We start from the raw sequence: 27,175 nt of genomic DNA, 5'->3' as shown, positions 1-27,175 counted from the left end.
AAAAAAAAAAAAAAAAACCCATATGTTTTGTGTAATTAAGAATCATATGCTAGTGAGGCAATGATTCATTTTTAGGGTAGTCGTAATAAAGTACTGTTTGATTTACTTGTGTGGCCTACATAGTTTTATTATGGAAAGACAATATGGGGGGGGGGGGTAATGAAAATTTCAAAAAGCTGTGGCTGAAAATATTAAGCAAACTCGTCTGTCGCCGCTGAAAAGGAAAATTAAAGGCATAGTTTTTCGTGGTGTTTTCGTCTGTGAGTCAGGTTCATTATTATATTTCCATTCATAAATTCCTCGAAGGAGAATGATAAAATGTTCTTCTTTATACTCGGGCACGGCCACCAAGTCAGTGGTTTGTTTGTTTATTATTTGGTTTTTAGGAGCATTAGCAACTAAGGCCATATTGCTCAGGGATATGCATTGGTCATTCCCTGACCTTTCCACATCCTTTGTATTTGGTGGTGACGGGCTCGAACCCCGGTCTAATCAAGAAGCGTGTGCTACGCACTTCTTTCCCACCTGGCTACGGGAGCGCCCCGAGTCAGTGGAGTTTACAATAAATTACAGTATTAATACAAAAACATTAATCGTATTTAGCAGTTACCGGTCCACTCAAAGAACGCGTGCTACTGCATTCTTACTTATGACCGCTCGGCTACGTCAGACCTAATGTTATGTACTGAATGTTACGGTTTTTTTTTTGTTTTTTTTTTATTATTTTATTTTTTAAACAGCGAATTCAATTTTAGATTTGTTTGTTTCTTTTCTGTCATTGCTGACGGGATCTTTATTGGCTATAGATAAAAAAAAAAAAAAAAAAAAAAACACCTCGTTCAGATTATTGGGTTGTGAAACTCTTCACTTTCATCTTCTGTTATTGCTTATTTTTAGCCTTTCAGTAACTGTACGTAAATAGAAATTTTATTCTTGTTGAGATACATATTCTAAAGTTTGCGCTCTTGCCTGATTATTAAGAATTGACGCACATTGTCTCAGCCATGCAAAATGCTGCATTTAGCGAAGGCTGAAAATGGCCGATCGCAGCATAAAGCAGTTTGGGAAAAATAAACATGTTTGAAAATAGCAACATTTTTACATTATATTTAATACAAAATGGTCACAGCTATATCCGCATGTCATGAGATTAAAATTAAATACAGTTAGTGCGCATAGCTACTTATATTTTTAATTGAGTGTCATTGTTATTCTGGAACTGAAATATCTTCTTTCTGTCTTTTCTGCCCATGACACAGAGCTTAAGTAGTGCGTCACGAAGGCCAGCTTCTACCTTTATCGCTTTCTGTGGTAGGCGCGGATAACTAAATCGATGCTCCTACTGTGGATGGTTTTGTCTGAGTAAAGTACATATGCTTCCTTATTTGGTTTCGTAGAAGCTTACTTAGTCAATTTGGAGGGTCCACTGTTTGGCAAGCGAAATTAAAGACAGTTTTGACAGTGCTGTAGTGAAGGAATGGGGGCAGAAACAGATGGTATTTTCATCGTTATTATTATTATTATTCGTTATATTGGATATCTGGGCACATTGGGATTTCTCATGCATCAAGATCAGGATGGAATATCAGGATATTTATGATGCTAAAGGAACCAATGGATAATAAAATACAGATTTACACAAATAACACGGTTTCGACTGTTAGTTTTTGTAACTTAATTGTAAAAGATTAGTTGTTAATAATGAACAATGTCTTGTTTAAAATGGCTTGGCTTATTTGTGCCACCCTGTGTTATACAGGTTTCTACTGTTATTCTCTCCTCCCTGACACTACGGAGTATTAGTGGTTTTGCCATTTATCACTCGTTTGGAGAAGTCTGTGTTCGTTTCCCGTTTATGACCGTAGGAATTTCTTACGCCCTCTTCAATCAAGGCAGTAGTTAGCCAATCTAGGATGGAGATAATAGGATTTTTCAGTCCGCACAACGTGCAGATCTTCCCGTGAACACAATTTGTGCAGACATATATATATACAAGTTCGCTGATGTGCCTGTAACCTAACAACTTGCATACTTGCATTTTAATACAGCTTTAATACATACTTGCATTTTAATAATGAAAAAGCTTAGGTAATGTAATTTATACTCTTTTTACAAAGTTTCGACGGGTATAAATTAATTTACAGGCATCAGAGTTATTGGAAGTGCCACTCTGAAAGCCGGTTTAAATTAAATGACACTTTCCGTGTAGAAATAATCACCAATGCAAAATTCCAGTTTCTGTAATTAATTTTACCAATTACATGAGGAACTTTTTTCTGTTAATTACAACACGCTAAGATTGTGACGGCTGGCTTATGCTGTATCAGCGAAATATCCAAAATCCTTTAGTTTCACTAGTTCTTCATATAAAATAAATGAACTTGGCCAAGTTCTAACACAGCGGCCCTGAAATTCTGACGGAGAGATTCTGCATTCAGTGTTTCAAAATAATTCCAAAATGTTATCATTTTCCTTAAACTAGTAGTTTTGCATTAATTTACGTAATTTTTCTTATCAGTTTAATCCTTGAAGCATTATTCCCAGTGATAAGCTCTCTTTCATCCATATTCATAATGTCATTAATTTATAAATGCTTCAATTTTTTTTTATCAAAAAACAAAAAGAAAGTAAAAAAGGAATAAAAAATAGCGCTCGCAGGTGGATTTGATTCTGTGTACCAATAAAAGACATACCTGTGCGAAACTTTTTAAATCACATAATTCATATAATTTGTTTTAATAAATCGGTTAAAACACTCATTGAGATTCACCCAACCGTTTACTCATTGAGAAATACCCACGCGGCCGACTTGCAGGACGCTCTTTCAAGTGCCTCATCATGTGCCTCATTCAATTATGTAATAACATAATTAAAATTAATTTAATTCTAATCAATATCATAAACTAGACCTCGTCAAAGCCTTTCGAATGATATACAGTATATATATTCGTGCTTGTATTTGCATAACTCGAGGGGAGCAACCATAATCCAAGAATGGGTTTGTAAATGCATAATAATTAACTAAATTATTAATTATTATTAAATGTATAATGTGTAAATTGTAGTAAATATATGGGGGGGGGTATATATATGAAGAGAAGGGAGTGGGAGTAGTTATGCTGAAAAATGTATGGAAGGTTTCAAAGTGCTCGGGGAGCGAATCAGTGTCAGTTATCTACAGAATCATTATCAGTTATCTACATCTGTGGGATGAATGATAATTTTGAACTTTCTGGTTGTAGAATTAGTCTTGTAAACGTCTTGGACGTTCGATTGTATTTTTCTATTGCATTTTATTATGGACATACGCCACTTTCAGAATTTTTCCATTTGTAATTAAAAAATAAAATTAAAAATCCCCTCTAAATTATTAATTGGTTTGTGTCAAAGGATTTTCCTTGAGCAAGCAGAATTGATTAATTTTGGACATTTTCCTCCTAATTTAGTTCAGCTCTGTATTAACGTCAGATTGATTGATTACGACTATTACTACCGCGTGCTTCTTTCTACTTAATGGCTAGATGTCCGCATGCTGCCTTGACTGTAATTCTCACTGCGCATATGCTATATAACGGAACAATTTACATTCGCTTAGTATGCCTTACTTGGGATGCATTAAGGAATTCTTATTGCTGAACCAAAAGTATTGTGAAAATTGTATTTTCAGTAGGCGCAAGCAGATTGAAAGATAGAGAGAAAGAGCATTAATTAAGATGTTATTGTTACAGCACTTCCAGGACAGGCGATCAAGGGGGAATGATTTATGCAATAACCGAATCCTCTCCTTTTAAAGCTTCCATCACTCCTCCTCATCCATCAGCAAATATGTGTATTAGGAACCACCTGTAATGTCATGAATATGTGTAGCTGGTGAAGAGTTGAATTAGTGGAGGTTGCGCATAATTCATTTAGCTTTAATTCAAAGGTAATTCCTCCTGTTAAAAATGAATGTGGGTAGGGAGAATCGTCATCATTCTAGTTCTTTCAAATCAGGCGGTAAACTCAAGATTATAATACTAATTCGCTTTAAAGCTACTTTTTTAGTCTCTCTAGCTACGAAATCGTGTCCTTTAAACTGATTAAATAATAACAGGCCATCTTAGAACACATTCAATATGCATACGATAAACACCAGACCAGAGTAACCTTCTTGCAGTAACAACAACAATTTGCTAAGAAGTATTTATTATTATTATTTTTTTTAATCAACCTAGGGCAGGCCCTAGGTTGATTAAAAAAATTCACAAAGTGTGGCAATATTCACAAAGTGTGGCAGTGGGCCATCTGTGGCCGTAAGCTTTTTGTATGCGGCCCGCTGCCGTTTTTATATCTAAATTTATTGAGGTGTTGTTTTCTATTATGTATGTTGTGCAACGTATATACATATCAGTGATATCACAGCATTAACCCAATATACGGTCCACCCACAATTTCCACTGTATTTTCATCAATATTGGCTCGCTGATAAAAAAAAAAAAAAAAAAAAATATTGAGAACTGCTGGCTTAGGGGAACCCTTCAGTTTTTCCAAGCACACTCCTTTTACCAATCGGAGTACGTCTTGGAACTAAAGCTTGAGAATAATCCATATTTCTGGTATTTGAATTCTCAGTAGTCGTCCTGAATATTCCCGACATCTGAATAAACGTTTTCATAGAATAAAGTAACTAATTTAAAAAATAATAAATAAATGTTTATAATACAGTATATATTTTTTATGTTACATGGAAAGTTATGATTCTATTGTGCCGCTCACGCTGCCATTTATAGTTTAATTTTCTTTGGATGTATTCTTATTTAACCGCCATGTGACTCGCATATTCTTCATTTATATTTTAGTTACAGTTTTATTCCTTCGGTACTATTGCTTTTTAAATATGTATCCTAACGGAATCAGTATCTGCACGTTGGCGCGCACTGTTTCTTGGTGTTCTCCATACATATTTTTTTTTATCAGTTTTCATGATCTTTCATGTTCATATATTTTTATAATTGACACACACACACACACACACACTGCTTAAAATATTGATCATACTTCTGAAATTATAATATTCACCTTTTATTACGTTTTTAAAAGGTGAAATGTGGGATAAAATTATTTATCAACAAGCCTCATCATGCATGAATAAAGAGGAAAATTGCGATGCTTTTCTTCATGATTTATTCTTCAGTGTTGGCATTCATTCATAACAGGCGCTTCTTAAATGGATCTTTTACTGTATACCAGAAATTCTAACTAGTGGGGGGCCAGCGTTATTATTTCTTGACACCATTTTAAGGATAAATGCTGAGAGAACTGATTTTTTCCCCCCTCTCTTCTTATTCGTCTTCTTGCCATCTGTCAGTCAACTTCTCTACCCGTTGATTTTTGATTATTTGTTAGCATGTACTCGTTTCTTAACTATGCTTGTGCCCCAGTGGATTCTTACATATGAGATGGATTGAGTTTATGGAGTGGCCTTTCAGAAAATGAGTTTTCCCATCAGTTATTGAATTGTTGCCAACAGTAGTAGAATAAGCAGTGCAGTTCGGTGCCACATGAATTATTAAATGTAAACTCATGATTTATCGCTTTTAAATGGTTGGAAGAGATGGAAGCCAAGTATTTCATATATATTTATTCTAATATATCCAGGCAAGCAAATGAAAGTCGTAATGTTATGGTTAGTTCTTTAAAGTTTATTGCATTTTTATTTATTTGAGGAAAGGATTATCAGTGGGGGGGACTATATATATATATATATATATATATATATAGGGTTTTTTTTTTTTTTGTGAAAAAGAAAAGTTGTAAATGCTTCCTGCAACACTATTTGTTTTATTTAATTATGTTAGCCTTATTTCTTCTTCATATACCTTTTAGATGTGCCACTTTCGAGACTCCCCTAATATTTAAAAGAAACACCAAATGAATATCCAGGTTGTTGAAAGATAACCATTAACAAAATTATTGAAAATTTTCACTTTCCAGACAGCTGTTTCTATACTAACTGGCACCTCATCGGTGGGAAGCTATGCGTTTGAATAAAATAATCCTAATGACCAGAAAACTATTAGCATTTACATTGTGTTAGGCAAAATCATTCCCAATTGAATTGCTAGATTCAGTAAATATAAACAGACTCCCCTAATATTAACCTCCCCTAATATTTTATTGGGGAGGTTAATCAAAAGAAAGATGCTAATACGTAATCTCAATTTAAAAGTACATAAAGACCAACTAAAAAGTGAGAAACGATGAAACCTTTGCCCATGATATAGACTTAAGAAGTTTATAGAGATAAGCACATTCGTTCATTTTATTAGTAAAGATAATACCATGAAGTACATTATGAAGTAAAGGGAATAACTGGCAAATTTCGCATAACAGATTAATCGATTGTAAATTTCACTTTAAAGCGGTGACTTCTGGTATCATGTGCACCCCGGGACTCGCCCTGCCAGAGAACTTGACCTCCCTACTTGGGCCTGGCCCTACGTGCCCTCTGGCTAAGAGGAATGAACAGCATGACAAACCATTACAGTACAGGCAACTCTCGGTTTACGAACGAGTTCCGTTCCAAGTTCGTTATATGTTTTGTTCGGATCTTACATCCCTGAGCTTTACGATACGTATCGTATAAATTAGCAGCCATTTTAAAGCATTAAAACAATGTACTAAACATTGAATGATCTATACAATACGTTTTATTATAATGTATATATGCGTTTTGGTTTATCGTATACGATACGTAACGTAAAAAAAAACAACAAAAAAAAAAAACACAAGATATTGTATTTGTTAATTTTAATTAAAAACATAGAGTTACAAAATATAAATAAAGAAAAGAAAATGAGTACTAACATAATATATGTACTATACATACATATGTATTCAACTTTTATTCGTCAATATCTTCATCAGAGTTCAATATTTTCCACCTAAGTGATACTAGGTGCAGATGAGGTAGATGGAAGGGCGTCTGATAATGAAGAAACAGCTGGGTTTTTATAGAAGATTGCACAGTTAGATTCTTTTCTTTCTTTCTTTTTTTTTTCTTTTTTTTTTTTTTTATTTCAAAAATCTCACTGTAGCCTGCTAGACAGTCATAAACGTCACTTTTACAATTCTTTCAGTATTTGCGTCTTCTTCAATGATTGCCAACCCCTCAGAAATTGATTTAAAAGCTGCAGACATTTTCTGCCATGTAAATGTTCTGAGAGGCTGTGAAATATCAGGTTCTTCTGTTACTTCAGAATTCAGAATCAATAATGCGAGGAACGTTTATGGATTATTATTATTATTTATTTTATTTATTTTTTTTTTTTTTCACTCAGTGGCCGAGTTAGTCGCCTCTGAGGCGATGATAGTGAGGTTTCTATCTCATGGAAAGCTGTTTTTTTTTTTTTTTTGTCCAGCAAAATAGGCAGATCGACTAGAGAACACACGCAATGTACAGACCTCATCTGTATAATTATTTCATCTACCTATGTATTAAACCCAGGTAGATGAGGTAATTCTCAAGTGACTCTGAATGACGGTTTTTATCACTGTGATTTTTACTTTAGTCATCTATTTATACAGCCTTTTCACGTGGCAACAGAGGGTGAAGTTTGTTATCATCTAAAAAATATCGTTCCCAACCAATTATTCATTTTCGAGAGTTATTACTTGGAAGACTTGACTCATTCCTACAAACTATCGTGAGAAGTTAAAATGTCATGTTCCTAGTAATGCAGTAGTAAACACGAAGGCATGCGTACATAAACCCCTGTACTTTCAGTTTAAATCATTTCTAAATATTTGGAGGGAAGAAATTTCACTAAAAGGAAAAATGTATACAAAAAGTTTAAAGACAGGGGTTTAATATGGGGATGGTTATGGAAGTACTGTAGATGGATGTGAATAATTATTTGGTAACAGAATTAAATAAAACGAAATATCAAAATTTAAACAAAAAATATTCAAAATATTTAAAAACTGTATATCGGAGAAATTAATATTCAAGCCATTTAACGCTACAATGTATGTATATCCTGTTGAATATGCCTTAACATAAACGTATTAAGATGAGCTTTGGTGAACTCTTTATCGAACTTTGTGCACTAGTTGCCCTCTCGGAAGATACTTCAGAGGAAACCCAACTATTTGGTGAAAATTTGTCAGTCCAATCAATGTTCGAGCAAATACGCGACTCTTAGATGGCTGAAGTGACACGTGCAGGATCCAGAAGTGGCAGACCAACTCTCTACGCTTGCCAGTTTCCAATTTCAGAAGAATTGTCTCTGCACTTTTCTGAAATGCCCAGCTGTTGAATACGCCACCATGACTGACTCAGGTGAAAATGACACCCCATAAAAAAAAAACTGTGCTGTGTAAATTATAAACAGTATGCGAAAGTACCATCAGTTTCCCCCTGAGCCTTTTTTGCCCTTCGAACATTAGAACTCGATATTGCTTTTGGTATCCTCCCTTTTCGCATTGTTATTCACTATTTCCCGACGAAGTCTACCGATTTCTCCATGGTTTGTGGTTAGGATCCTTTCTCAGCAGAAAGGTCTCGCCTTCATCTAGATAAACTTTATACTTACATCTTCACTTTCTACCCAGAGTTGTTTTTAATATCCTTATAAAACTTATTTTCTAGATTGAGAAATCACCTGCCTATTTCGTTAAACATAAACGCCGTTAACGGAACACAGAAATGCAGTTACACACTGAATTGAACACTGTAAAGACTGAATCCAAATGTTAGAGAATCATACAATTGGCGACCGCCATTACCTGAATTATCACACTTGTTTAATTTCCACCCCTCCCCAAAGTGCAATTCATACTTTTTTTTTTCCCTTCGAGTACTTAGAGGATGATTATAATTAAGAACCGGATCACCTGTGAAATTCAACAAACTCCGAAGGGAAAAAATTAGGAAAATTTTCTGAAAAATTTTAAAAATGGGTTGTGAGTAATAATCCTTTTTGAATATCTGTATTATCTCTATTGATATAACTTTCATAGTTCCGTTCTTGTTCCTTTTCTCCTATGCAGATTAAAATTGTCATTGACAGACGATATAATTTGTCTTTTGATGTCGACTCCATTACAGATTAACTTTGTGTTCGACTAAGTTTTCGGGGTTATTTAAATTTTATATGCGCTGTAGTTAGTTAAATCTTATTCCTCTCTAATTCTTCTCAGTTATCATCAATAACCAACAAAAGATCTAAGAAGCCTTAATATTATACTAATTGATTAATTCGTTGCATGACGAAAATTTTAGAAGAAAATATAAAAAATGCTTATTCTCAATCTTCAATGTTTTTAATGCAAGTATAAATTAAAACCTGTGGAAAATCGTGCAGTTATATTTAAAATCTGCGATGGAAGCGCTAATTATCCCTCTTCTACATGTCTCCGCCTTTTGTTGTTGTAATTGTATTACGGAAGGTCTTCTTCCGGCCCAGCTATAAAATTACCCCTTCGTGCGCCTACTTCAATCGCATGAATTTAGACGGGAATGTGGTGCACCGGCGATTACCATCCTTGATTAGATTTAACTGTTCTTCCTAACAGGCAATCGACCGGTCATGGGGTTACTGCAGCCCTATTATTCCGCTCCGGTCTTACACATTTCGAGTGAAATTACTAGCGGAAGTGGCGGTATGGAAAACGTGATGCCGCACACCGCCTGCCATCCGTTGCTTCAGTTGTTAGGAACGACTGATAAATCTTCCTGCTCGCGTCACCGCAGTTCAGATCTTGGGCCACGGTGCAGCGACAGGTTAGGTGGCAGTCACGCCTTTGACAATGTTGTTCGCGCCAACTGTGTGTTGCACGCGCCTTAGGATGTGCGTGTGTTAGTGCATGAATTTCTGTATAATATTGTAGTATTTGTCTGTTTGTGCTACTTGTTGGTTGGCTGCCAAGAATCAAGATAGTTCTTGTTTTTCATGTTCACTATTCTCTGTTTAGAATTCGCTTTTTGCTTAATGAAGTTTCAACTGCAACTGTTAATATATTTTCAAACATAATTCTTACTTTAATCTTTTACTTTCGAAGTCACTTGGCCGACATTTTACTTTTGAGGATAAGACGTTTGTATTATAAATTTACACGTAAATAGTTAAAACAATGTACATAAGAGGAAGTCATTTCGCATGCATGGTAATTGCAACCAACTAACCGTACCTCCTTACCCTGGAACAGTTTAGTGGACGTTAGGCATGGCTGTCCCACTTATCTCCTCATCCTTAGTATCCGTCAGCTGCGGTAAGTTTCTGCTGTCTGTAAACCGTCATAACTTACCCCAGACGGTTAATGGAAGGGGTCAGATCTCCAGGAGGCAGGGTCAATATGTCGAACACGCCACACATCCCTTTTAGTTGTCTCTCATTTCATCCAGATGTTCCGTGAGTCCCCGTACGTCTCGATTCCAAAGCGCGCTCCCCACTGCGAACGGAGTAGTGTTCCTTCACATCAACCTTGGCATCCTTGCTCCTGCCGCATCCCTCGCGCTTCCAATTGGTTTCCGGCGGAGCCCGTAGCCGTGCTTTGTGAATAGGTAGAGAATGCGTCGGCCGAGGCTACGGCAAGCAACAGAGGGGGGGAAAAGGGAGAAGAGATCAGAAGTAGCTTGTTAATATTGGCTTGGAGACGCTCTGTAGCCGCTCCCAAATGCCGTCAACGATATTTTGCACTGCAGCGCAGCCAGAAAATTTTGGTCATTTTGTTACCTATCCTAGGTGTGGAGAAATTTTCTCTTAAGCTTGAGCGCACTAGAATCTTAATGATTTGGACTATTATAGATTGGCTGAATGGCGGTATATTTCTGTTTATTTATTTGTTATTTTTGCGATTTCTCTGATGTTAATGATTACTCTGTACTTTGAATTCGGTAATATTTGCGCCATCATATAAATGATAAAATCGTTTTTAAATTGATATATAATTAAGCTGCCTAAAATAAATATAAAAGATGCAGTCTTTATGCTTCAGATCTGTTTTTGACGTCAATATATTCAAAAAACAGCAGTTTTTATTTTACTTTTTGCTTTAAATAAAAAAAAAAGATTATTTATTTATTTTTTTTATTTAAATTTTTATTGTCACTGTATTTTCAGGCGAACGTATGTCATTACTTTTATCAGATTAATGGCTTAGTCAGATTAAGATTCACGGTGTGTATGCGTGCGTGCGTGCATAAATATAGCAGCAATTATATCAGAGGAATAGCATTTTAGCATACACAGTAGAACCCGGATAAGAAATTCCGCATAATAAGTTTTCTCCCTGTACTAGGTTTGGTTTCTTAATTCCCAATTTCAACTCTATATATTTTAATGTATATTTTCCCGCATAAGAAGTTTCTCTGGTAGAAAGCTTTCCGCATAAAAAGTATGTGATAAAGAATACACGGTGTATTATTATAATGACGTTTTCCCACCTAATACGTTTTTTTTTTAAATATAGAAATTCTTTATTTTTATATTAAAAAATACAAAACAATAATTTTGGTAATCGAACAAGTTAGTGCATAGCATCATTTTAGTTCGTCATAAATGGCATCGTTTTTTACATCTCATATTATGAATGCCTTCACAACGAGGTGCCCTGATGTTGCACTATCTCCAATAAGCAACGCTTCACCACTGGAAAAGACTAGTGTTACTTATTCTCAGCGGATACCACCACCCAGGGGGTATCCGCCGAGAAGCCATTGGTGAAGTGTTACCTATTCGAGAATCCACTGTCGAAGGTAGTTCAATATCAGGGCAACTCATTGCGAAAGCATTCACAATATGAAATAAAACAAAAACGATGCCATTTCATCTACTTATTTGATTTACTACGAACTAAAATGCTACTACGCACTAACTTGTTCGATTAGTGTATTTTCCGTAGTCAGTGGCCTTTAGCGCTAAAACCCTTTTAGTATAAACATTTTGATATAACGGAAGTGACATATTGCAATTGACTTCATTGATATCATAATTGGATACATTGACCGCGTTAAGTTCTGATGGTTGTGACCTTTTAAAGGTATGTTGAAACTCCATAGGAGCTCATTCTTCAAACTTTGATAGTGAGTTTAATGAACAGAATGTTAAGCAATTAGAAATTCTCAGTTTAAAAATGTTTCCCACAGGCAGAGTAAAATATTTATAAATTCTGAAATAGTACTTAAAAATGGTCTTTGACTTGTGTATATGTATCTTTTATATTTTTATTTGTTTAGTTAATATTTCATACCCTTAAGGTTATGAAATATTAATTTCATAACCTTAAGGGTATGTGAATGTTCCCTTCTAAGGAGTTTTCTCTCGTAAGAAGTTCTAAATTTACACTCCCTTGGAAAACTTTTTATCCCAGTTCTACTGTACTTTTATGAGACAAGGTACGCACAGTGATATTTTTTTTAAATAAAACATATAGGATATGCCAAAAAAAAAAAAAAAAATGCCGACACAAATAAAGAATACATTTAGTGTTGTATACACATATTAAAATTACTTATTCGCGATTTAATCATGCACAGGTCTCAGTTTGCTCACCATTATTCTAATTCACTAACTCATCATTATTCTAAAATACCGTACATGTAGGTTGCTTCTTATGTCCTGATGCACAATTTTGAAAGAATAAATGTCACCACATCATAAATATTTTCTTCTGAGTTTCTCAGTATTCCCGCTTTCTTGTCATAAATTCATTCCTTTACTATGCTCCACTACCAGTAATCGCGTGATGTCAAATCAGTAGAGTGGGGAGGTCATTGCAGAGGCCCACGTCTTCCGTTTTGGAAACAGTGGAAATAATCACGAATAACATTAGCGTAGTAAGGTGATTGCTTTCATGTTGGAAAATTCGCGATGGCCTGGGAGTGAAGTTTATTGAAGAGGATTCTGCATCTGTGACAGCCCACCAAACATTCGCCTTATACCTTTCACATTCATGCTCGCCAACTACTGGCGTATTTTTCATATTTCAAAACATCGGTGTTGACGCGACTTTGCACTTGTGGAGGAAAGTCGCCTCATCATTAAAGGCGATTAACCTGTGGATGTCTGTATCAAGGTTTCTATTAGACATTCTGATCCAGACATCCCAACTGAAATCGCGAGGTGAAAAATCATGACTTTTGGAAGGCTACTCTACAGCACCACGAGATCCAGTCCAGGAAATTTTTATTTATTTAAAAAAATTTTTTTTTTGAAAACCCCAAACACGAGAGGTATTAGAACCTATAGTACTTAGTACCGTGCATGGGCTGAAGGTTGAGAAGATGAAAGAAGATATTTGTTGACATTAGACTTTAATTTCTGTAGATTATAATTTTCAGGAAATACGTATGAAGAAATAATTAAAATGATGTCAATGTACTGTATCTACTTCGGTAGTTCACTACGCACAAATATGATGCAATGGCACTAACTTGTCCGCTGTGAAGGAAGGTTGTTCCAGAAAACGGAAGTTGCATGAATAAACGAGGAAGGAGAAAAGTTGGTTCTGTGAGTTTGAAACTGGACAATAAAAGGATGTTGACAGGTTGCTGCATGTGTTCGGACTGGTTTGGAAGAGAGAGCGGGAATGAGAGAAGCCAATTCAGAACAGTTCCCGTGGAAGTATCTATAGAAAATGCATGCACAGAAATAGAACGTCTGTGAGAGGAGAGACTCTGTTAGCACGATGAGTAATTAATTAACCGAGTCATTAATTAAAATGAGAAGTGGCTTTGTTAGAAACAGAAACATTGTCTTGTTAAAATTATTTTATTTCTTTAATGTATTTTTACTATACGTCATTTAATATTTTTTTTTAGACACGAGGCACCATTAACAAATTCAGCCTACATTCGCTTGGGCATTTCACTTCATTTGTTCACTAAAGTTTGTCTACCTATATTCCGTGGATCGGTTTGGAAATAAAGATTTTTCACCCCTTGAGGGGAAAGTCTGTCGTTGCTCCCTGCGGTCAGTTGCCACGGTGATCGTTTTGTTGGTCCGCACAAGCCTCTGCAGTGTCTCTCGTTCTGTTCATCCACCATCGGTTTCGCACCACGAGTTTTGTGCAAGCTTGAATAAGCTTTATGGAATCTAACAGTTTATTGGCCTGATATTTGACGTATTGTTGCCTGATTTTCTTGAAAATCATCAAATGATCCAGTTGATTTATTATTTTTTTTATTTATTTATTTTATTTTATTTTATTTTATTTATATATATTTTTTTTCGTAGTGCAATTTACTGGTTGAATTAGCAATTACAAGTTTTCATTGTCTTCATTAGCTTTGCTGTGACTTATCTCCTAAGTATTTCTCATTGGATCCCCCCCCCCCCTCACCACTGCAATTTTTCACAACGTGACTGAGTTAGTCGGTCGGTTCAGGCTTGGGTTGAATGGTTTTTTGATATCCGGAAACTAGTTTTTCTTCCAGAAAATAGCAAAATGATTGAAGAATACACGCAGTTACGGACACATGCTGATACCTACACAACATTAAATTAAGCAAGACAAAATACTCGTATCATATACGGACAACGAAAAAAATTTGTCACCAGTGTAAATTTAAAATTAATAATTTTGAACCCTACTAAAGTATGGGTCACAATTATTCCATTTTCATGAAATCTTATTGGTACGATTTCAGCTAGATATCTTAAATAGTTTATATCAATGTTAGGCTTTTCTGAAACATTTGAGCCCATAATTCATTTAGATTTCCTGGATGCTTTGTTATGTTTTCACTTTCCGTGCAAGATAGTCCCTTAAGTTCTCTGTAAGATTTAAATCTAGTGACTTAGCCAGCCAGTTTAAATGCCGTATCATTTCCTCGTGTTCATCCTTCCAGTTTGAAACAGTAGAAGTCCTGTGAACCGGAAAGTTGTGCTCCTGGAAATCATGAGTGTCCCTTAAATATTCAGCAAAAGTCACAAGCTGATCATCCAGAATATTTGTTAGAAACTCAGTTCATAACAGTTACAACTTCCCCAAATCGACTACCCATTACCAGCTTGAACGATGCCTTGTACACAGTCTGGATGAAATGCCTCATTGCTTCTCTTGTGAATTCAATGTCAAACATCATCATAGGGTATAGGCAAAAGGATTCATCAGCCCACATCAGCAATCCAATTTTATCCCATTTAACCCATATTCGGGCCTTTTCATTCTAGGTATATACATAGATAATATATGCAGTTATCAACATTAGTCGATTTCGTGGGCTCTATTGCAGATATCCATGTGATGCAATTCTATTCGCAGTGTTTTCTGAGAAATTGGCTGGTGAAGTCCTTGGTTAACGTTTGATGCAGTTCTTGTCTTGTTTGAAATCGTTTTTCGTGTGTTAAGCGCGATATTCGTCACCAGTCACTATCACGGACTTGAGACCACAATTCTGTCTCCGATTTCTGAATTTCGACGTACACTAACCCTTAACAACTTATTTCCGCTCCTTCTGGAAAAACAGCAAATTCTGCTTCTTTAGCAGGATGACCGTTATACCAGCCAAATGCTATCAATCCTTTTTACGACTCACTCCATCTTTCGTGGCGGAAACCCTTGCTTTTTGAATTGATTTCCCTCCATTGCTTATTATTATTAGCCCACCTTCCAAATGTGCAAAGTAGGAGAGGACTATGAGATCATCGTGTATGCTTATCTCAAAGTACTGGATAATATATTTTCCGATCCAGTGCGTTTCGGAGGCCTGCTATGAAGCACTGCCAGTTTAAACTACTCGTCTTTACAATTCTGTTGAAACCAGAGTTACAGTTCACTTTTCAAGAGGGCTATACAATACCTTGATGGGTGTTTTTCGATTTACTCTTTTAAAGCTCTATTAAAATTTTCTATTTCCTGTTCTGAAGCTTTATTTCAGTATGATGAGTTTTATTAAAACTCGTTATGCCAAAAGATTTGGACCGTAGATTCCATTAATTTTTTTTTGTTTCAGTTGTGCAATTCTGTAGTTGGAATTCTATAGTAGGAGGGGTTGTTTTTTGGTGGATATTATCCATACAGCATCGTTCGAACGGTTATTCATATAACGTTAGTGTTGAATCCAGTCTTGTTTCGCTGAAGCAAGTTTTATCAGTCTCCAAGGTATCGAAGCATTTCTCTTATGTTGCTGCAGCAGTACGCCCTTTACTTATACCCAGAACATTCTTGTTGTAGTGAGATGTTTACAATACTTCAGGGAAGCGCTGTAACATTTTGGATTCTCGAGAAGAGCATAATATCAATAACTTTAAAGTGTCATTACAAACCTTCGTGATCATTCAGAATCTTGAGTAGTGTGTATCGGGTGGATGTTCCATAAAACCGAGTTACTTTGTAAAAGGGTGGCAACGAGAAACCTTTCGTTGTACTGTTTATTAATTGCCATCGTGTGTATTTAGGCAAGGAGAAATGATTAGGTAATGCTGTAGTGGGGATATCAGAGTAGAAAGAAAGCCGCTTCACTTATTTCGAATTTGCATTTGAATTTCTTCAGAAAGAAAATTAGAAAAAAGGATGAATTAATTGAACTCGTGTCATTCTCACAGAAACAAATCCATTATCGTAACGGTAATATTATTAAAAATATATTACAGGATGATTCAAAATTTATGTATAAACACTTTTTGATTTGAAACGTTCGTAGCCTAATATGAAGTTGTTATAATTAAATATCGTAACTACCCACTTGCATTTCGTCACTGACTAGACGAGTAGCACTAAGCATATCTATTGCATATCGTATTGAAAAATGAAATCTAACAAGATTCGCATTTTTCAAGCGACTTAAAAATGAACGCATTTGTTAATTGCAGATATGCCTGACTATGGATAGGCATTTGAACATCTGCGAATGTGACTAACACCCAGGTGTGTGGAAATGATGTCCGGTTGGTTAGTGACTTTGTTAGCCACATTAACGCAATAATTGGCAGCTTCTGTTTTTAAAATAGTGTGCTAAGACCAGATAATTGCACCATCATCGCTAAACGTTTATACAGACATCTTGTTAAGTAGGGCATATCATCTAAGTTTTTGGTATTCCTCTTAAGTTATATGTATTTTTTTTAATGTGAACTTACCATTCCATATGATTCGAGATCAGTAGGGTGTTGTTTAATTTTCACGTGCCTCCCATTTATACATGTATATGTGTTCAGAATCATTTCCGCGAAAGTTATTTGCGCTAATTTTTTTACATTAATTTTGAGATGTGTTTGCTTGAGATGGCTTTCTGATTTTTTCAAGGTCTAGTTTTTTGATCTTGTAATTTTTTATCCCTCTTTTATATGAGCACGTTTAAATTTGACTTTATCTGCATATGTTTATAACACCACTATTAACGCCCCAAAAAAAGGAATTAAATTCTTCCAATTAAAGAAATTTCAGTTTTCAGAGTTCTGCTAGGTAATCGCTTTTGTAAGCTGGACCCATTGTTGTTTTCAATATTTATTAGTGATATTGATGAAGGTATATCAGGCTTAATGTCTACGTTTGCAGATGATACAAATGTTGGCAGTTTGGTTAAGATCTCTGCAACAAGATCTTGAGTACTGTATACATGTCTCGAGGCATCACTTTGAAGGATGTAGAACTGCTGGAACGGGTGCAGAGAAGGGCAAACAGACTGGTGAAGGGAACAGAAGGGTGCTGTTAGCTATAAAGGCTTCAGTTCTGCAAATTGTAGCGTTTCAAGACTAGGCACCTGCGAGGAGATCTGACTGAGGTGTTTAAAGTCTTGAATGGATTGAGTAAGCTGAATGTTAATACACTGGTGTGCAAAACTTAAGGACCAACACTATTTCTAAAGGTAACAACCACAAAATCTTTACTTAAGGTACTCTTTACTGATGAGAGTAGATTCAGTCTCAGCAGCGATTCTGGACGTCAGCTAATCTGGCGAGAGGTTGGCACACGGTATCACCCCGCAAACATCACTGAAAGGGATCATCGATATGGCGGTCGAGGTGTTCTCGTCTGGGGAGGCGTTATCTTGGATGGACGTACACAACTCCAGATACCAGAAGGCGGTACCGTAACCGGTGCACGCTACTGTACTGGGGTAATCCTTCCTCACGTGCGTCTATTCCGAGGTGCCATTGGCCCCGAGTTCGTGTTTATGGATGATAACGCCACAACCCATCGGACTACAGCTGTTGATATGCTTTTGGAAAGTGAGGACATTGTTCGTATGGATTGGCCTGCTCGTTCCACCGATCTAAATCCCGTCGAACACATATGAGACGCTCTGGGGAGACGCCAACGGCACGTCCACGCCCACCAGAAAATGTTCACCAGCTGAAGTTGGCGCTGACAGAGGAATGGACGATGTTACCACAAGAATTATCGACATTAGGGGTAGTCATATCTCCTACTGAGGACCACTTCTTCCCTTTGTTTCATCTTTGGCAGTGATGCATCTGTATCATGGCAGCCAGTGCTATGTTGTCTCTCTTTTTTTTTTTTTTTTTTTTTTTTTCCCCCTCTGTACCATTTTGTTTCGGTTGTTGTGTCGGTGTTGTTTCCTTCATCATTTCTGTACCTCACGAGGTTCCTTTTGGTATGCTTTTCCTATATCTGGGCCACTCCTATGAGAAGCTACAGGTGAAAACCTGACTAGCCCTTAAATTTTGCACAGCAGTGTAGCATCTTCCACTTGCTGAAAGTACACACGAGGAGGTATAAATTCAAGTTGAGTAAAGATGGTTGCAGGTTCCATCTGTTGTGTTGTGGAAGTGGACGGGTTGATATGATAAATTCAGTGAAGAATCGAACCAATTCTTGGAGGATATGGATGGGTGAATTCGGCATAGTTGTTAATCGATTTCTCCCCCTCAAAGTGGGTTTTTCCCCCCATTCAGTTTTTAGCACTATGACCTTGCTGCAACATTTATAACATTTATACAACATACCATAATTTTCCGCTGCTTAGCATTATAATAATAATGGCGGCTACGTGCAAAGTGCACTGGAAGTAATTTCTCTACCCCCCATACACATATTTAAAAAAAGAATGAATTAGGCGCATCACCGACTTACATACTATAGTGCCAACGTGTATTATCTATTCAACTGTGTGTTCACTGATGATCGACGCAAAATTAACGGAACAACTGGTCAGACTTATTAAGAATTTTCATATTCTTAATAAGTCTTGCCAGTTGTAGCGCACAGATTTTTATTGAATATTCTCTGTTTGGGAATCTCCACAGAGTTCTAAAAATTGTTGATTTTGGGAACAATGCAAGTCGGAAAAATATAGATTAAATTTTTATTATTTCATTGAAAAATCATTCTGAAAACTGTGAACAGTTAATATTCGAAATCCATTTTTTCTTATATAGTGATAGAAAGTACACTTAATAAATTGAAATCGTAAAATTTTTTCTTCGCTAAAGTCTTTCAGTAAAGCCAGTTTTTTCTTCTTATTGCTTTGAAATTAATATTTTTTCTTGGATTATTCAAACCATTTAATGTATATACATGTCCAGTTGAATAAGTCTCCATTGAATTTCGCGTGGAATTTTTCGCTTGTATGATATACACAATGCGGCAAGGTAGTGATGAGACTTTAATAAAATAAAAATATCCAGTATGAGTATAGTTCCCTGGCAAACCACCAGAGATATACTCAAGTATAATGTTGGCAATCCTGCTATTCGTGAACAGTTTGGATTGCGTTATTGTCGCGTGTGGACGTGCTTTGTGCATCATGTATTACTTCACCGTCAGAGACCCCAAAATGGAAAAACGTGTCAACATCAAATTTTGTGTGAAGTTGGAAAAAACTCAACTGAAACACAAAATGTTACGAATAGCTTATGTGGATGAAGCTATATCCCGAACACAAAACATTTCGATGGTTTAAGCGTTTTAAAGAGGGCGAGGAACATGTGGAAGATAACGCTCTAAGTAGAAGCCAAAAAAGACCACTACCAAAGAATTTGTCTGTGGCGGGGGGGGGGGGGGAGTGCTCAATTTACTCGCTGTAGACCGCCAATTTCCATCATTCTGAATGAAAATTGGCAGTCTGTAGCTCCGATTTCACTCAGAATGATGTAAAGTGAATTAAATAGGGTCCATAAGGTGAATAATTATCACAGACTAGGAAAGACAAACGACTGCAAAGATTTTTGCAGTACCCATTCAGCTCTCCATAATACCTGATCCGGCGCCTTGGGTTCATCAAAAGAGACTTCAGAGGAAGTCCAATATTCGGTGGAAATTTGGCATCATCGTCGATGTTCCGCCAAATAATTCAAGAAGTGCTGTACTCAACCATTAGACAGCTGAAGCGACATTAGATCTTCCAACTAACACTGGTACTTCATGTTAGCTCTCTAATTTCGTAAGAAGTCTTTATACTAATCAGAAATGTCTTGACTGATGTTGATCTCGACCAGCACGGTCTAGTGAAAATGACAACTCTGATTTCGATGTGCGAACAAATTCCTAGCGGCACATCAATTGCTTCTTCTTCAGAATCGGCAACAGTATTTTTCTGTGCAAACTGAAAACGGAAACCTCCTCATTGGTTTTGAAGGAGGTAAACAAAATACTGATGATAGTTATTGTTTGTACCATATTAACTATAAACATCAGAAATAATGTTTTGTGCAGTATAAAAGTATTATCAGCGGTGTTTATTTTCTTTGAGTATAAAAATTCGATATTCTGGTTGTTTCGCTCCGTTCTTGATAAACTTTAGACGTGCATCTTCGTATACAGTACCTCTGCTTTCCATTTTGTACTGATCGCGTACAAGTACAGACGGCACAGAGAACCCTAGAGATAGCAAACACCGAAAAATTTTATACAAGCGATCATCACTTTTACAAAAACATCTGCCTAATCATCTCTAAAAGTGCGGTTCATATTTTTATAAAAAAGGGATTTAAGAGTAGGCCCCAGTTTTACAACTGCAATTCAACAAACCCAAATCATAACGGCTCAGCTTAAATAGATTTATTTTTTAAAAAGCATCAGTATATTCGGGACCTAGTTATTGATATTCTGTTGTGCGTCAGAGAATTATCTGTTATTACATTAAGGCTAAGCAGTTACTTTTACCATTCAAATGTGTAACATAGAACATTAGCTTATTCATTTTACATTCATTAAAATTAGCGTCACATCGGCTATCCTTGAAATAAGATAGGTATAACTACGAGAATTAACCTGTTTCAGCATATCATCCCCTGGCATTGTCTGCCGTGAAGGGAATTTGTCGCTTACCAATGTACTCATATATTTTAAATTTGGTAGGACAAAGATTTATTTTCTTTCTAAAAACAGACTGAAAAAATTCTGGAAAGACCTTAAAATAATACAGGGATCAGCCTAGGAATACTGTATTAATAGTTACGATCATTGCTGAATGCAGTAATTAGGGAGGGGGGGGGGGTTTCCTGTATTGCCAATGATGAATTTTGCTCCAGAAATATTTCCCCATTCCATTTTATTCTTTTAACAATAAATAAATGAAAAAAAAAAAAAAAAAAAAAAAAAAAACAATTTAATAAGAAGCGCGCGCACACAATTCTATTTTTCTATATGCCTATTTTGAAAGGGGAGTTTCTAGGCATTTTGTTATCTTCGTGGAAATGTCAACTATTTAAAGGCGCATGTATTTGTACTGTTTCATTAATATGAATGAACTCTTGTGAAGGCTTTCTCAGATCGTACTGATGAATTAATTAGCTCGCTGGTGAAAATACAATAATGATGATATCAAAGCAAGGCATTTGACTAGTGTAGAGGAAATTAGTTTCTCATTAGAAATTGAAAGCAAATATTAACACGGTTGATAATGTTATGTGCACACATTATCAGTTTTATTATTATTTGTTATTGTAATCCTCGTATTTTATATACATTTCATTTAGCTTTCAGATTTATTTTACGGTCTATTTTATTTAAATTTTTGGCATACTGTATTAATATATATTTCGTCTAATAAACTTAAGAACATGTGATCATAGTGCTCTATAAAGATAGATAAGTGAATGTGCACTTTCTGTATTTATAAAAACAGAATGAAGTGGACTAAACTATTTTTGAAGACTCATTTATCAGCTACTTCCCCCCCCCCCCGTCCCATAGTAAAATATAATTCTTTCTATGCTTCTCCAACTTGTCTTCTTACTGCTGTGTTCTAATCGTACCGCCATCCGACCTTCTCTTTGTGATACACCTGATTGCACGGCAACTGATAATAGGAGGTTCGGTGGCAGCCTTTACTCCTCAGAGACGAAATATTTCGAAGCTTCTGAAAATTTTCGTTTCGAAGTCATAAGTACATTATGACAGGATTACAAAGTCTCTACGGCAGCAGAGGTTCGATTTATCAATGCCCTTTGCAGCTTCTCTTAAACTCTCCACTTTCGGCTCAATACTTAGAATGAATTTCGTTTCTATTTTCGCTTGCATTCATGATTGCAGAATGATTTTTAGAAAATAAACAAGGTTTTTTTTTTTCCCCCATTTTGTTTATTTATTTTTTAATTCAATGCGCTGCTTGATTTTAAGTAAATTTTCGTTTGTTCACACGTCTGCTCACAAAACTGGCGAGTAAATGTGTGGACTCGTGAGAGAGAGAGAGAGAGAGAGATTTTTATTACGTGAAAAACACTTTGCTAATAATAAACATCAACTTACAATCTATTTAAATATTACCCATCACCTTCGATGGAAAAATGAACCGTTCCAGTGTTATGAAAGACGAGCTGTCACTACTGATGACATTCACTATATGAAAACAAATGCAGTATTTGTGAAAATGATTAATATCAACAGTGGAAAATGCCTTGATTTATCAGGGTTTTAATGATAAATATGTGTGTCAGTATGAAGAGGAGGTCTCTCACCGAAAAAAACAAGTTGAAGCGATGGCAAAACAACCGACCATCACGAGCGAGGTGTTTGAAAATGATGGAAGAGCTGGGGGGGAAGGAAGACGTTGGACTGCATGAATTAGGACGTTTTGTTCTGGCTCTTAGCTGTTGTCCCAATAGTTTCCATATGGAAATATAGGTTCACTATATATTCTCTTAAAACCACATTTGTACTGACTATGCTGATACAAATTCCGTCCCTCTTCTAAAGAATTGCCAAAATGCAAGCAACGCAGAATTATTCAGAATATTACAATAGGCAGCTGTATTCAGGTATCATCCATGACAATCAACGGGCCAAGTCCAAACCACGTAAACCAGGCTCCACGCTATCACCACATGACTTCATTGTTGGTACAGTACAATCTGGTTGAGCACATCCCACTCACCACATGTGTCACTGCTGTAATGGTGAATGATTCCGTTCTCTGCACGTGGATGACGTGCGTCGTTTGGAGATGGCGATGAACTTCATCAGCTGCTCGACCTTAATAATGCATTCTGTGATGTGTTTTTCTGATGGTTGTGTTGCCCCACACTTTAACTGGAGTGAATTCAGGAAAAGAGCACCTCTTGATAGTTGAAAGATATAGTTAGAGGAAATCGTACTATCTCTTTGAACTGTCAACATGCTCTAAGGCAATGCTTACCAACCAGCGTACATGGTACTTTAGTGTTCCATGACCTTCAAGTGTTTCACGATCTTTCCTGGAGATTAGGAAAATCTCCATTTAGTTTAATGGGAACGGGTCTCGGTGTCATTAATAGCTATTTACCTGGTTTTGAATGAATGTTCGCTCAAACTTCCTGTGGCGTGCGATCATTTAAAAAATTAGTTTTGGGTGTCCCACTCTTTCTGCTATCTGACGATCAGGCCTGCCCACTCATCAGCAGTCTTAGTCCGAAATTCCTAATTTGAATTACCACTCTGCATTATTTAGATGATCCATGCATGAAGTACTGTACACTCGAAATGATACAATTATAGTACAATATTTTGAAAATCCGAGAATTTTAATTTTTTTTTTATTATGTATATTTTTAAACAACGTTTCTGATGATTTTTCGCAGACCGAGAGAGTGAAACTGTGATCGGCATCAGTTACAGCTCACAAACTTTTCTTATATATAAACAGATACGAAATGTATCTGATTATGAACCCTACATCAAAGCCAATTTGTTGATTTATCCGTATCGTATGACATATTTCAATGATTTCATTTGTACTGCTTTGTGGTTAAAATTTAATCTTTTTGTAGAATACAAAATTTCAACTTTTACGAGGGTTTCAATAATAATAGTTTATGTGATTTATAAGTTTGCTGAATCACGACATCAATATTTTAAGGACTAGTTTATGATACCAGCTTGAACAGTTATTAATATTTGTGCCTTTGGAGATTGTCTATTTGTGCTAATTCAAACCCACCTGATGCGAAACTGAATTGTGTTTACTGAGCGGTATGAATTAAAAAAAAAAAAAAAAAATCTGTCTTAGAGTTCAGGCCCTTACCGATGTTTTTCACATTGAATTTTTCTAGCTTTATTGATAACAAAATGACTACAACTGTAGTTTTATTCTGTTAATGATACACGCATTTTGTATTCACAATAAAACTTCATATCAGTTCGTGAACATTCTGATGCAATTTTAAATAAACGAAATAAATTTTTATTGCCTAGAGAGAGAGACTTCATAAGCGTTACTGTCATAACGACAAGCAACTGCCAGAGGTATTGCAACAGTGATCACAGTCCTATTTAGGGGTTTCTTTGGGAATGTACTTTGTGTAAAACTCAGCCAGGGACACTTAAATTTAACCTATTCGTCAATATATTACACTTTGACCACTGTCTGTTGAAGTAAGTTGGAGGTGATTATTCTTCACTGGCTTGCTGTGGGTTCCATTCCCTTCGACGACCCGAATTCTGAAAAGAGAAATTTTTTAAGTCCTAACAATGGGGATATAATTAGCCGATCTCAGGCGGAAGAAGTAGGTTTTCCTCACGAGTTATTCCTCTTTTATTTTAGCCCTCACAACATGCAAATTGGCCCGTGGACACACATTGCTACACAAAATATAACGGATATCAAGAAGCTCCAGTGCCGTTAAAAAAAAATAATAATAAAATATATATTTATTATTATTATTATTTTTTTTTATGGTCGTCATAGCTTGCATCGCACGTACACGCATTTCATTCGAATCCAAACACCGTCATAAAAAATGGACCGTTCTGTATTGTGTAGCTGCCATAACAGTGAAATTTTTTTATCACTTCTCTCTTCACCTGACCATCCTAGGCAATAAACAGAAATGTTTATTTTTCTTTGGTGAGCCACCCAACCCAAATGATTTCTTTAATAATTTCCCCGGAGGCAATAAAATTGTTTACTAGTCATTGGTTTACGCAACTAGGTTTAGATCAATTTTCTTCACCTGACTTAAAAAGACTTCGGGATATGTATGATTTTCAAAATCAGTTTATTTTACATCAGTTACCATATTATTGGATAACTGATTCGTAAGTCGGAACTACGAGGTAAGTTCACTAGAAACCAGCTCCAGTGCACTTGCTTGGGATTTGTTATTCGGCCCATTTGTATTTCTTTTATTCTTTCATTTGTACATTTCAAATTATCGACCAATCCGAATGAATCACTGAAGAAACTTGCATCTAGCATATTATGTAACACCGATTAAAATATTTTAAGAGTAAAGCAGATTTAATATACAGCTAATCAGAAGACGGCTGCCATATACGAGTGGTCAGGAGAGAGAGTGCGTGAGTACACATGCTTTGAGTGACAGGGGTTCAAGCCCGTGGCTGCTAAATACGGTGATATTTGTCGTATTCTCTATAGCTTATGAATTCCTCTGACAGTCTGGTTGTCCCGGAGTATAAACAGAAAATTTCTTTTTGTTAAGTCAGTGTTGATTCGTTTCTCAATATCAAGTAGTAAAACTAATGTGAAGTGTGTTTATTCTCTTTTGAGACTAGAGATATGGTTTTTTTTTTTTTTTTTTTTTTTTAATTCTGTACAGTAAGTCTTGTTCTCAGATACTGTTATAGTAACGTGACACGTTTGTGCTATAGCATCATCTTTATACTTAACCAACTACTAAGCAGTTACAAAATTGGCATCATTTAAGCATATCTCATATTGTGAATGCCTTCACAACGAGTTGCCATGGTATTGCAATACCTCGAATAAGTAACGCTTCTCTAATAGAGAAGACTATTGTTATTTATTCTCGGCGGATACCACCACCCAGACGGCACCGTTTCAGAGAGCTTATTGGCTCTTCGTTGGTGGGTGGGCAGGTACCCTGGTGTTTATGTAATGTTCCTTTACTATACACTATCAGACATCTCTCATATTGTGGAGTTATACTTCGCAACTGGGTTGTTGTCATTGCAACACCTGCCCACCCACCTATAAAGAGCCAGTAAGCTCTGAAACGGTGCCGTCTTCGTGGAGGTATCCGCCGGAAATAAGTAACAGTAATTTTCTCTATTAGAGAAGCGTTACTTATTCGAGGTAGTGCAATACCATGGCAAATCATTGTGAAGATATTCACAATAAGAAATATACTTAAATGATGCCAATTTTTTAACTACTTAGTAGTTGGCTACGTATAAACATGATGCTATAACAGAAACCTATACGTCAGTTAACTTCTTCATAACTGAGGCCATTGCCCTAAACAAATTATGTAAATACTGTTATAGTATAATCTTCTTGTTGTGAGTGGAAGTGCTTTGCAATGTTGAGATTTTTGTGTGGGTGATACTGAAAGAAAACGTTTTGTCACACGAGAGTAACGTTTATCCTCTCCATTTCTTTTTAAATTCTCCAAAATTTTGAAAATAACTAAACGAGAAATTTTTTTTTAAAAATGCTTTCAAAAAAATTAAGATTTTCTATGGAAATTTTCCATAACTTCAGGTTAATGGTACTGTGCACAGTATCTGCGATTTCTTCAACAGAATGTGAATTGTTACACATTTTCTTTTAAGAAATTCCCATGAGAAGTAAGGCATATGTTCAGATACGGTGAGTTGGTGGCAAACCATCCAATTCTAAAGTTGTTTTAAATGAATTCACTGTGTCTTCATGAAAAATTGGTCCGATAATTCCCGTCGAAACATTATACCATTCTGTGCATTTTTCAGAATAAGCATTTTTTCACGACTACCTGAATGTCTTTCCTAGTGATCGGCATAATCGACAAGTCATAATCAGTTATTTCGATTATACTCCTATCCTTCGAATGATATAATCGAATTATATCAT

The 27,175-nt window shown here is 36.0% G+C and overlaps 2 protein-coding genes across 3 annotated transcripts in view; one reads left to right on the top strand and one right to left on the bottom strand.

Annotated features, from left to right (window-relative positions):
• LOC150081533 (uncharacterized) overlaps positions 1-10,515 on the bottom strand; it is a 72,896-nt gene extending 62,381 nt beyond the window's left edge. Inside the window, exon 1 of one of the 2 annotated variants that reach the window (XM_090380051.1) lies at positions 10,171-10,515. The gene's annotated coding sequence lies outside the window, so the exon portion shown is untranslated. The remainder of the gene's footprint in view (positions 1-10,170) is intronic. The other variant, XM_090380052.1, reaches the window with a different exon arrangement.
• LOC150081532 (midasin) overlaps positions 1-27,175 on the top strand; it is a 1,449,634-nt gene that overhangs the window by 671,790 nt on the left and 750,669 nt on the right. The gene's annotated exons all lie outside the window — the stretch shown is intronic.

The sequence above is a fragment of the Mastigoproctus giganteus genome, chromosome 8 (assembly GCF_048544385.1).
Source record: "Mastigoproctus giganteus isolate SK-2022 chromosome 8, ASM4854438v1, whole genome shotgun sequence".
NCBI classification, from domain to species: domain Eukaryota; kingdom Metazoa; phylum Arthropoda; class Arachnida; order Uropygi; family Thelyphonidae; genus Mastigoproctus; species Mastigoproctus giganteus.
This window is presented reverse-complemented; position numbering and strand designations above follow the sequence as displayed.